Raw genomic sequence first — 12394 nt, 5'->3', positions numbered from 1 at the left:
GTTGTTGTTGTTGTTGTTGCTATTTCTTGGGCCGCTCCCGCGGCATATGGAGGTTCCCAGGCTAGGGGTTGAATCGGAGCTGTAGCCACCGGCCTACGCCAGAGCCACAGCAACGCGGGATCCGAGCCGCGTCTGCAACCTACACCACAGCTCACGGCAACGCCGGATCGTTAACCCACCGAGCAAGCGCAGGGACCGAACCCGCAACCTCATGGTTCCTAGTCGGATTCGTTAACCACTGCGCCACGACGGGAACTCCTGGTTTGTTTTTCTTTTCTTTTTTTTTTGCTATTGTGATTTAGGAGTTCCTTATATATTTTGGTTATTAAAATACCCTTATCAAATTAAATCCCCTTATCAAATGCATGTTATAATTATCTCCCACTCCATTGGTTGCCTTTCCACTCTGTTGAAAGCAGAAGCTTTTTAGTTTGCTATACACCTGCTTGTCTATTTTTGCTTTCGTTGCATTCCGTTTTGAATGAGTATCTCTTCCTGTTAAATATTTTACCTTATCTCCATTAGATTTATAATTAATACTTCTAGTGCCTCTGGCGTTCTTAGTCTAGAAACAGGTTGTTTTTTTAGGGGTCCTTTTCTGCAGTGACATTGAAACTATCAAAGATGCTGTCACCCGACCAGTAATTCCTGTCTCTTGGACCAGGTCATTGTCCTCCACCACTTAGCAGCTACTCCAGACAGGGCATATCTGTAGCATTTTTTCAGCTTTTTTTGCCTCTTCTGGTGAGCCCCATCACAGCCCCTTGATTTTAAGGAATAAGCCTAATTTTGAATACACAGAAAACTTTTGGTTGCCAATACCTCATAAGCACTGAACTTCTACCACCTGCTGATTTTGGATTTGAACATGAGCAGACTTGTGCCATCAGCCCAGCTCAATGCTGTTTCTGGTGTTGGTATTGCTTTTGAATCTAGCTGGTTTTGTTATTTTTTCTGTTTTATCTATCACTGGGGCAGAGAGATTATATGAAGTTATGGCCTTCTCTCTGCTTCCCTTGGTCAGAGGCTGCTCCTCCTGTATACCCTAATGGCCTCCCTGCTCACTGTGTCATTGTTATCCTGTACCTTCAGAGGTCCTTGTTTCTTATTGTCAGAAAAAGACCTGCTCCTGGGAGTTCCCATTCTGGCTCAGCGGTAACAAACCTGACTAGTATCCATGAGGATGCAGGTTCAATCCATGGCCCTGCTCAGTGGGTTAAGGATCTGGCATTGCCATGAACTGTGGTGTAGGTTGCAGACATGGCTCAGATCCTGAATTGCTATGGCTGTGGCTGTGACTGGCAGCTGCAGCTCTGATTCGACCCCTAGCCTGGGAACTTCCATATGTGGCACGTGCAGCCCTAAAAAGAAAAAAAGAAAAGAAAAAGACCTGCTCCTGCTCTGAAAGGTGGAAAGGCTATCTCACCACATCCACCTAAACCTAGTTCTTTATGGTGTTGCAGCATCTTGCTCTTTCTTTTGTTGTTTTGTTTTTGTCTTTTTAGGGCTACACCCATGGAATATGGAAGTTTCCAGGCTAAGGGTCGAAACAGAGCTGCAGCTGTCCACCTACTCCACAGCTCACCGCAAATCCTTAACCCACTGATCAAGTCCAGGGATCAAACCCACAACCTCATTGATACTAGTCAGGCTCTTAACCCACTGAGCCACAATGGGAACTCCCTGGGACCTTGCTCTTTCAATTACCCTCTGGTCTTTGGAGCTCTCTTTCTCTGCTGCTTTCCTTTCTGAATGAAAACGTGCTAAGACCTCCTTTTGACAAGAGAAAACAAACAAACAAAAATGGGGAACAAACAACTCTGCTACTCCCTTGAAGAATAATGGCTCAATATTTCTCATTAGGAGAAATATATTACACTCTATCTAATTTTTTTCCTCCCATCTCATTATGCTGCTTGCCATTCGGCTTCCACTTAAAGCTAACTTCCCTCGCAAAAATCATTAATAAATCCTTATAGACCAAACACATGTCTGTTTCTTAATTTTCATCTTTCTTAACCCCTCTGTAGTATACCAAGGTGCTGCCACCCCTTTCTGCTTATAACGCATCCCTGCTTCTGTATGTCTTTCCCCAGCGTTCTTGGCTCCCCCCTTACTCATTCTCTATCTACATTTTCCCCTTGGAATCTTCAGTTTCTGCCATTTTTACCTTTTTAACAGATGACCTGAAAAATGTGCTTGTAAGTAAACATTTCACATCTTTTCAGAGGCAGCAAGTTGTGTGAGAAAAATAACTTGGAACCAGGTTGAGCTTCCTTCTGCAACTGAGTAATATTCTCACTGAAAACGTGGCTAACAGTACATGTTGCCTTATTGTCACAATTAAACGAGATAACATGTACAGAATAAAGGCACTGAACTGGAGCTCACAATATTAATTCCTTTTTCTCTTCTTCCTTATAGAAAGAGGCATTTATTTACCTTAAATGAATTCAATAAGCACAAAAATATCCAGTTCTATATTTCATATACACTATCTCTATCTAGCACTTCTTTTGTTTTTGTTGTTTTTCCTTTTTATGGCTGCACCTGCGGCATATGGAAGTGCCCAGGCTAGGGGTTGAATTGGAGCTGTATGTTACAACCACAGCAACACCAGATCTGAGCTCCATCTGTGACCTACGTGCAGCTTGTGGTAGCGCCAGACCCTTAACCCATGAGCAAGGCTAGGGATCAAACCTGCATCCTCACAAAGTCAGTGTCGGGTCCTTGAGCCACTGAGCCACAACCGGAACTCCTAGAAGTACTTTTTACTCTCTGGTGAGACATCTCTAACTAGGCGCCCTAAAAGTACCTGAAGTTCAGTGTCCCAAAAATTTACCTTGTGTGTATGTTTTACTTTGGTTTTAAGCAGTGTAATCACTTTTTCCAAGCTAAATCTCATGCTTCACCCTCTCCTTATGAACTGGTTGGACTAGGGTAGGAATTCTCATCCAGTTTCAACAAGTCTTACTCTCATGCTCTTGGTTGCTCTCAGGAGTGGCACATGCTTTGAGTTCTGGCATAGTCAATGTTCCCCTTTGTTCGCCTGTGCCGTTACACCTGCTATTGCTTTTGCCTTGAAAGAGCTGCTAAAATCATACCCAACCTGCAAGACCCACCTCAGCTGATACCCCATGGATAGAACTTCCCCCAGTGACTGCAGTCTTGTGGGCTCTCCAGCCATGCCTCCAGCAGTCTGTTAATATCCAGCCTAAGGGCACTGGAGACTCTGCTTTGTACTATGGTCATTAGTGTTTACATCTTGTTTTCTATCCTATGTGATTTCCCTGAAGACAAAAAGTTTTAAAGTTTAAAACTCATTGGACTCTTCTCATGCAAAGCATTTGACAGAAAGGATGCTCAAGAAAACATTTGTATAATACGTTTATATACATTGCTGATAGCTTTGAGATTCCTTAAAATCCTCAAGGCAATTGTGAGCATCATACTTCTAATAACAGTCTTAACGTCGTACTTATTATAGCTGGAAGTAGACATGTATGTAAATATATACACGTATGTATATAAATATACATACATATGTACAGTTGATGCTTGAACAACACAGGTTTGAACCGCGTGGGTCCACTTATACAGGGATATTTTTCCAAGAGCAAATAGTAAGTACTACATGATACCCTGATGGTAGAATGTGTGGACACAGAAGGCTGACTGCCAAGCTTTATGCAGGTTTTCAATTGCATAACGTGTGAGTGTTTCTAACCCCTGCATTGTTCAAGGGTCGGCTATCTAAGTACATATACAGATATATGAAAACATCTGAAAAATATCAGAAAATACACACATTTCAGAATTATTTATCTATAACACGTTCACAATTAGAATTATCTTTAAAAGAGAAATGTCAACCTAAAAATTGGGGGTAAAAAAACCCCAAAACAATACCCTACCATCACAGGATAATCAACAAATGGCCCCATTCTTGTTTAGGTAGCCAGTTGGATCATATGTTCAAGGGCCTGTTGATGGTGTTTTTGTTTTGGTGAATCGCCAGTGCCAGATACTATATTCAGAAGGCATAGTTACAGTCCTAATTACCAAGAGTGTTGCTAATTCTTTCATAAGAACTCCTAGTTTATGGTATTCTGACTCTGTGTTCCCAGAGCTTTCTTCAGAGAAAAAGCTCAGTGGCTTATTAACTACTTACCTACTTGAGAAAATCACTTTCAGCAATATATTTGATTACACCTCTACCTTAAGAATCATTTTGCTTTTTAAAAAATACAATCAATGTTGAGCTGCTTTTAATGCACAACCCATCCTTATTTTAGCATAATGTAATGAAAATAACTTAGCTTGCCACCAAAAAATACCGTTTTAGGGAAAGTGAGGTGTTCATTTTTGATTCTCTCATTCCCTCCCCTCCCCCAATATATACATGAAAATAAGTTCCAAGTGGTTGCCTGAATCCCCAAAGTCTCCCAGAAAAAAAAAAAAATGAAATCTTCTTTTCCCAGACCACAATGTAGTGAAATAAATTAGTATAATGATTTATGTTTACTGTTTTAGTCAATTCTGATAGAGATTATACAGACAAAATGACAAACTGCCTTAGTGGTAAACTTAAATCATGTCAGCCAATCTTTAGTTTTTCCTTACCCTAATTGCTCCTCCTGTTCATTTATCTTCCCAAGCAATCTCAGGAAGAAATACTAGTTCAATCAGTGCATGTGCAAACCACCCGAGATAAAAAAGTTTAGTCTAATTTGTCTCGCTAAATTGTAATGCCTCTAGCAAACAAATCTTGCTTTGAAACGAGACTAAAGAAATCTGAATAATTATGGTGCAAAATGCTCTCTTTTTGCATTTTGAAAGATATCATTTATATACAGGTTGCTGTCTCTCCACTCCTACCTCTATACTTCTTTCCTTATTGTCTTTGAAAGCATGCCTTATTTCCAGATTAGAACCAAGGATTGTATGCAAGAGCTTTGCTCAACCAGTTCAGGACTTGCTCAATATAAAAATAAAATATAGACTTAAAAAAAAATCTGGTAGTGTTCTAAACTGAAAAAGGCTAGGTTGAAAAGTCATTTTTATAAGGATAATAAAGAGATACCAGTTTAAAGTGGAGATAAAAACCTCTGGTCACAGGAAGAAGACTTTAAAGCATGGAAGCTTTCAGGAGATGAGAACAGGGTTATGAATGTGTGTTCTGTGTTTCAAGAGCAAAACTATATATTGGGCTTATTAGGTGCCAACAAATGGGCTACATCACTCTTCATTCGCCGGGACTAGGGAATCCAGAGAAACTGGCTTCGTCTCTTTCTGTTTTTATTGAAGAGTCAAAAAATATCTTCTCCATGTGGGAAAACACATCCAACCAGGGTTTTGCTCCACTCACAGAATAAGCCTGACTTCTCCAAGTTCTCTCTGGATCTCTCAGTGAGAAGACTGAATCAGAGCTGTTAAGTGCTGCCAAAGACAAGCTGGGTGGCCTTGCTAACAATAGCGGGGTCGAAATTGATAGCCTACAGTGGCCTGCACACACAAAATGAGGAAGAAGTCTCTAAAGCCCTGGAGGGCATGTGGAAGTCACAGCATCAACTTGCTGTCCCCACCCCCGCCCGCTTGCCAAGTTCCAGGTGTGCCTCCTTAGGAGCTTCAGGTGAGAGTCACTCTTCAGGCCAAGCTCTGCAGCATACCCAACTCAGCGAGATGGGTTTCCAAACTGTTAGGACGAAGGATCTTAGACGCCATCTATACTTTTATTTTGGCCACACCCATGACATGCGGAAGTTCCCAGGCCAGGGATCAAACACACGCCCCATCGGTAAACAGCCACAGCAGTGACAACTCCAGATCCTTAACCCCCCGAGCCACCAGGGAACTCCTTAGATGCCATCTATAAAATGAAGGCATTGGATGTAATGAGACTCTGGTCTAGAAAAGATTGGGGACTTTCTTAAGGTCATATGGGAAATAAGGTAGAGAGTTGGGATTGAAATTGGGGTACTGCCAAACCAGTAGGACTGACCCTAGACTCTCTAAACCCACCCTAAGGAGAGAACAAGAACAAAGTAAGCCTGTGAAGCACATTTAAAGAAAGAAAAGGCTTGAAATATTACAGCAAACGTGACTCTTTCCTTTAGAAGAGTCACATCCATATCAACATACTTGGACTTGAATGACTAACGCCCTTGCTTTGAGTCTTTTCTTTCAAAGGACTGATAGAGTGATTAATTAACCACTGGATGCACATCATTCTGCTAGGAGCTGTGGGGGAAAACGGAGCAGACCATGGCATGACCTCAGGAAGCTCATATCTAGTGGACGAGATGGACTAGATGGGTTAATAACTGGCCACAGCACCAAGTCAAAGAAATCAAAGGGATAACTGAAAGTTATTTGAAGAACTATCATGAGACTACGGATTATGTGGACATTTCTTTTTCTTAGTGGATCTTCGCTGTGCAGGAAGGAAAATGAATAACATACCCAGGGTAAGGGGGAGCAATTCAAATGACAGTCAGCGCAGTCACTCGAGTGCTTGCCCATCTACGTTTTTCTAGCTCAAAAGATAAAAGAATGTGCAATTAGTACAGACAAGAAACAAACAGACCCATGGCTTTCTTACACTGTACAATTTAAGTGCTCAATTTAATACACGTGTAATAGCATCATCATATTTCTCCTTTGCAGGCCTTTATTACAGAGAGATGCATGGCCCTGCCAATGTAGTGTTTATGGGGAGCTACCATCGATCAAATACTGCAATGTGCCAGGCATTGTCATGGGCACTTTGATGTATTTTATCTCATGTACTCATCAGAGCAGTCCTATAAATAATTGTTACTATCGCCATTTTACAGATGAGAAAATTGGATTTTCGAGAGGGTAAGTAATGTGGCCAAGATCACATGGCGAATAAACAGCAGAGCAGGAATTTTTAACCAGACCTGAGGACCCCAGTCTCCATGCTCTTCTCCCTCATTCCATTGCTAAAGCATGATGCTTTGGAGACCAGAGAAGGAAATCAATCATCTCAACCAGCAAAGAAGGATAAACCTTTCACAGGAGAGTGAAGAGGAGAGAGTCTGACTTTGACAGTCAGCAGACAGAAGGAAGCAGGGATGAGGAAAGAGGGTGTGGCACACAGAGGTGTGGACACTGAATAACCATGCACTTGCCTTCTGTCTTATTCTACCCAAACTTCTGGGCCAGAGCAGTGTTTACTACCTGAGAATAATGACTAATACAGGGGGACTTGAACCCTTTTCTTCTGGAAACTCAAACAAAAAAGGGGAAGCCTGAAGGGGGAGGGTTTGAGTTGGAACCCACATTTGTGTACATACTGAGGACTTGGGCAATGAGGCCAGAGACAATGAACACACTATGCAACCAGGCAGGGTTGAAGGAAGAAAGGAAGGGGCCAGCCTGGAACCTTTACAGATGCAACGTGTGTCCTGATGCGCAGGTGAGATGGCAAGGTGTGCTTGTTTGCTATTTCCATAACAAAGTGTTTCTATTAAAGGAAAACAACTTCAATATTTAATAGGGAATGTTATCTTTTATTAAAGACCCCATCAACAACAAGGAAATGAACAATGACAGCAACAATTTGAGCAAGGAAAGGATCTCAGAGTATTTTGGTATTAGACAACAGTCGCAAAATGTTTTGCGAACTCTCTGTGTGCAGGTAGGAATTTTTTTTGTAATTAAGAAAGAGGAAAGATAAGAGAATCTTCACTTCTGTATGAATGAGGACATAATTCACGTCAAACCTCTGAATTCTTATCACTTTCCCAGCATACCCATTTATCATGGTCATCCATCTGCTTATCAAGCAGGCAAAAGGAAAACATCAAAAAGCATGAGCAATCTTGAGCCCTTGAAGAAACCTCAGTATTGGGTGTAACCCTTCAAAAGGCATCATCATCAAACAGAAGCTATGTCAACTCCCTCACACAGCAAAAGGTTGTAATGCTAAAGATTAAAGACTTGATGGTTCAGAAAAAACAGGAGAAACAGTTGAAAAAAAAGATAAATGTCCTCTTCTGAGCTCTTTTCATGATTGTTCTCTGCAACTTACTTTATACAGGATTGTTGGGCAGCAGTTTTCTGAAGGAAAAAGCTTAAGGAAAATATATGTTTTCAAAAATTGAAAAAATTATTATTTTTTTAATGACCACACCTGCAGCATATGGAAATTCCTGCACTAGGGGTTGAATCGGAGCTGCAGCTGAGACCTACACCACAGCCATGATGACAGTGGATCTGAACCCCATCTGTAACCTACCTCGCAGCTTACAGCAATGCCAGATCCTTAACCCACTGAACAAAGCCAGGGGTTGAACCTGGATCCTCACAGAGACAACGTTAGTTCCTTAACCTACTGACCCACAACAGGAACTCCAGGAAGAATTATTTATTTACGTTATTTTATCCAGGAACTCAAAGCCTATCTTCCTACCTGCAATGCTAAAAGTCAAAGATGCCAGAATGTGAAAGAACTGACGAAATGGTTGGTAGAAAAGGTGTGGCCATAGGATTCAACATGATATTATTGGATGTACCATCATAAAACTTCAAAGCCATAAACCACTCCTAGTGGCAGTGCATTTTACAGAAACTGATGGGCAAAGTAGTAACTGGGATTCTCAGCTTTTATTGCAGGGAGCACCTATCCATGGATGTGGAGAGAGTAATTCAGCAACCACATTTGAGCTCTTGCTACCAAAGGAATATTCTGCAGCATTATCCAGGAAGCCCAGTGGTGTCCAACGATCTACCCCTAGCAGAGACTGTAAAATCTTCTCTGTACACTGGCCTTTGGAGGAACAGTTATCCTATAGTGAGAGATCATGGGCACAGCCTTGCAGGTTAAAGGGCTGGAGCTTTGCTGTGCATACTGCAAAGAAGCATAGCCTTCGGCATATAAGCCATGGAGGAACTAAGACTCCGTTTTGACTAAGTGCACAAAAGGACAAATAGTATGAAATAGAAGGTAGGGAGACTAAACCTTGGAGGACACAGAGGAGGATCCTGGTTTAATCAGACTAACCCTAAACTATCTACTTAGTCACATTAGGTAAAAGTTTATTTATAGGTTCTTTAAAATTCCGTATTTAGGAATATGGCATCAGAACCTCAGTATCTTTTTTAGAGCATGAAGTCTATACCTGAGACATGTGAACCCTAAGGTTTCTCAGGTGGCCTCCGGGGAGCCAGGAACCTTTAACGGTGTTGGAAAATTTTAGGGTGTTATTATGTAAATGTTCTTTTCTGAGGAAATAATTTTCCAATGTGCCTAGAACCAAAAGGAGTTGACAACTCTTTTTGGTTTTGCTTTTGTTTTCTTCTTTTTATGGCTGCATCTATAGCATATGGAAGTTCCCAGGCTGAGGGTCAAATTGGAGCTGCAGCTACTGGCCTATACCACAGCCACAGCAATGCAGGATCCGAGCTGCATCTGCAGCCTATGCCACAGCTTGAGGCAAGGCCATATCCTTAACCCACCGAGCAAGGCTAAGAAGTGAACCTGCATTCTCATGGGTCAGGTTCTTAACCTGCTGAGCCACAATAGGAACTCCTAACCAGTGGTTTAATACTTACCATATATATAGATGAGCACATGGCTCTTATGCAGGGTGGGTTAGCCATAACTTAATAATCATGGTCAACATATCTTTCATTGCTTAATTGTCACAGTCTTGAATTCAAAGACTCTTCTAGATTATTCTTCATTGTTAAAATGAAATAGGAAAAACTGCCTTGTTAGGGACAACAATAGGTTGCCAGATAAACAATTTCCCCTACTGAAGTGACCTAATGAAGTTTGACTACATCTGGATATGCAATAATTACAGTCAAATCTTGCAAAGTCAGGTGCCTATAGGCAGCTCACCAAAGGTCAAGCCATAACGTGATAAAAGGCAGTGAAAACTCACCTTTCTCTTAGGAGGCCACAAGGAACTATGGAGCACAGGCCAGGTGCAACTACAACTCAGCTCCAGAAGTTACCATGATGGAATGCATGTCCAGTGTTGCCAGATCTTCTGATTTCCAAGAAGACCTAGAGATGCAGATTTTTTAACAAAAATGTCTGTTACATTAGGAATGACCAAGAAGAGCATTGTTGAGATTATAGATCTTTATTCGATGCATGACTGAGCCATAAATCTTAGTTTGGGGTTTCATGGATTAAATGCTTTCAAAAGCCTTCTAAAATTTATCTTTAAGACTTATAAAACTCTAAAAATATTTTGACTTAAAAATGATAAAATGTGAGAATAGACAGTTGGAAGCTCATTCCTCTTTGAAAATGTAGTTGATGATATTGTCTGCATGACAATAGAATGTTACCAGGAAGACAAGAAGAGCATTCCATCTGGCGCTTGGGGGAGATGTGAACTTGATCCATGTTGTCTGTAGTAGATAGATAGAGAACCTGTGATGCTATTCATTCTGAAGTGCAGCTGATATTATTTTAGAAGGAGAGTTTTACCATATATGGCTAGAGAAAAGAGGCAGCAAAGAAGAGACAAAAAGGGAACTGAAACTGTATAAAGCCCTTGCTTCAGGTCTTTCCCTTCCCTCTTGAGATGGTAAGAGCTAGGCTTGCAAAGTCAGGGAAGCCACAGCCAGGCATAGAGGGCTTGTGATCTGGTGAATAGGAAAGCCTGGGTGCTCATTTTGGCAATAGCGATCTCTCTACTAAACATAAAAGGTGAGTTTCTAGTTTGTCCTGGGATACACACCAAGCCCAAAGACTCAGATCTACCAAACCTGACTCAGCCACACCCTGGAGACATTTATTCTCCCAGGCCCAGTATTTAATTGGTAATGTTGGAGGAGACCCTTAGGAATCATATGAGGTTTGCATTTAGTTCTCGAAGAAATTCAGTGCTTACAAAAAGGGCTATTTCACAAATGGCTAACTTGTAATCCTTTTGCTTTAACTCCAGTCAGCAGAGTCAAAGTATGTTTAGTATATTCTAAAAGTCTTCCCTTTATGGAGAGGAATATAGCATTATTTTATATGCACTGGGACTCTATTCTTAGGACACTCATAGGTGTCCATTGTGAGGGCCATACCTATGATAAGGACACTGCATATCTTCTTCAGTGAACTGGCTGTTCAAATATTTTGTCCATTTTTTATTCCAATAGGGGCATTAATTCTTCTTCCCTCACCCTGGCCTGCAGAAAGAGTGGTCACCCTGCACTGGCAGGGCAGTATCAAGAGAGATGGTAAACATAAAATGTTCACAGAGTGGCTCAGAGTTGCCCTGGAGCCAGCCACTAACAGCAGCAATGTGCAAGATAGGGAGATGCTGGTAAATCAAATCTTTGTTCTTTTAGTGCAATTGACTTGACACCCAAGGAGCTCTTAGCAGAATCTGGTTGTGGTGCTGGTATCTAAACACAAGAATAATATCCAATGCAGGAACTAAAGCAAGAGACGCGGCTTCCAGCATCACAGACAAGACAGCCATTTTCACCTCAAAAAGTGTCAGATCTTAGTCATTCTGATGGTCTTTTGGTCTTTTGGTCAAGCTACAGGCTCCAGTTATTCAATCAAACACTAAGCTAGGAGTTGCTCAGAAGGTATTTTGAAGATGTGATTAAAGTCCATAATCAGTTGGACTCTGAAAGAGACTATCCTACTTAATTTAAATGGACCTGATTCAATCAATCAAAAGGTCTCAAAAATCAGAGCTGAGGATTTCCTGAGGTAGAAGAAATTCCCCCTTTGGACAGCCTATGCCCTTCTGAGATGACCCGTCCTATGGATTTTGCACTTGCCTAGCCAGGTCTGACAATTGTATAAACCAACTCCTTGCAATAAACCTCTTACTATTTATCTTCTACTGCTTCTGCTTTTCTAGTTAAACTTTCACTGACAGAGTCATCTTCTGACTAACATTCTCTTGGACTATGTAGCCTTAGCTTCATTCTTCATAAACATGTCTTAGCCCATAAAACTTTTAAAAAACAAATTAGTTTCAAATTGTTTCTTTTAAGCAGGATATAGTTGCTCTAAAAAAAAAAACTTTAATAAGTTTTCTTTTAATAGAGTCAATGACCTTCTTGAATAATTCTTGTAACTAGTGATCTGTTTGTACTTATACCATTTAATTTTGTGTTTATTTAAATTTTATTCCCCCTTCCCCTCTTTTTTTCCTGCATTTTATTGGATTGTTTAAAAATTTCAAAATTTCTCCTACTGTTTTCTTTTGCTGGCTTGAGACCTATACAATGCATCTCCTTTTTTTTTAGTGGTCATTATTATATCTATAGTTCTTTATATTTTTAGTGATAAACATAGTCATTTGGTATTTATAGCCAGTTTCCAAGCATGCTTTGAAACTTATTAGGTTTTATGGCGTTCCCATCATGGCGCAGTGGTTAACAAATCCGACTGGGA

The 12394-nt window shown here is 40.9% G+C and overlaps 1 long non-coding RNA gene across 1 annotated transcript in view; it reads right to left on the bottom strand.

Annotated features, from left to right (window-relative positions):
• The window catches only part of LOC125124359 (uncharacterized), a 94010-nt gene that overhangs the window by 17873 nt on the left and 63743 nt on the right, over positions 1-12394 (bottom strand). The window contains exon 2 of the long non-coding RNA XR_007134287.1: positions 9915-10039. This is a non-coding gene — a long non-coding RNA (uncharacterized LOC125124359). The remainder of the gene's footprint in view (positions 1-9914; positions 10040-12394) is intronic.

This window comes from Phacochoerus africanus, chromosome 4, assembly GCF_016906955.1.
Source record: "Phacochoerus africanus isolate WHEZ1 chromosome 4, ROS_Pafr_v1, whole genome shotgun sequence".
Classification (NCBI taxonomy): domain Eukaryota; kingdom Metazoa; phylum Chordata; class Mammalia; order Artiodactyla; family Suidae; genus Phacochoerus; species Phacochoerus africanus.
Note: the sequence above shows the minus strand (reverse complement) of the source record. Positions and strands in the feature narration are given on the sequence as shown.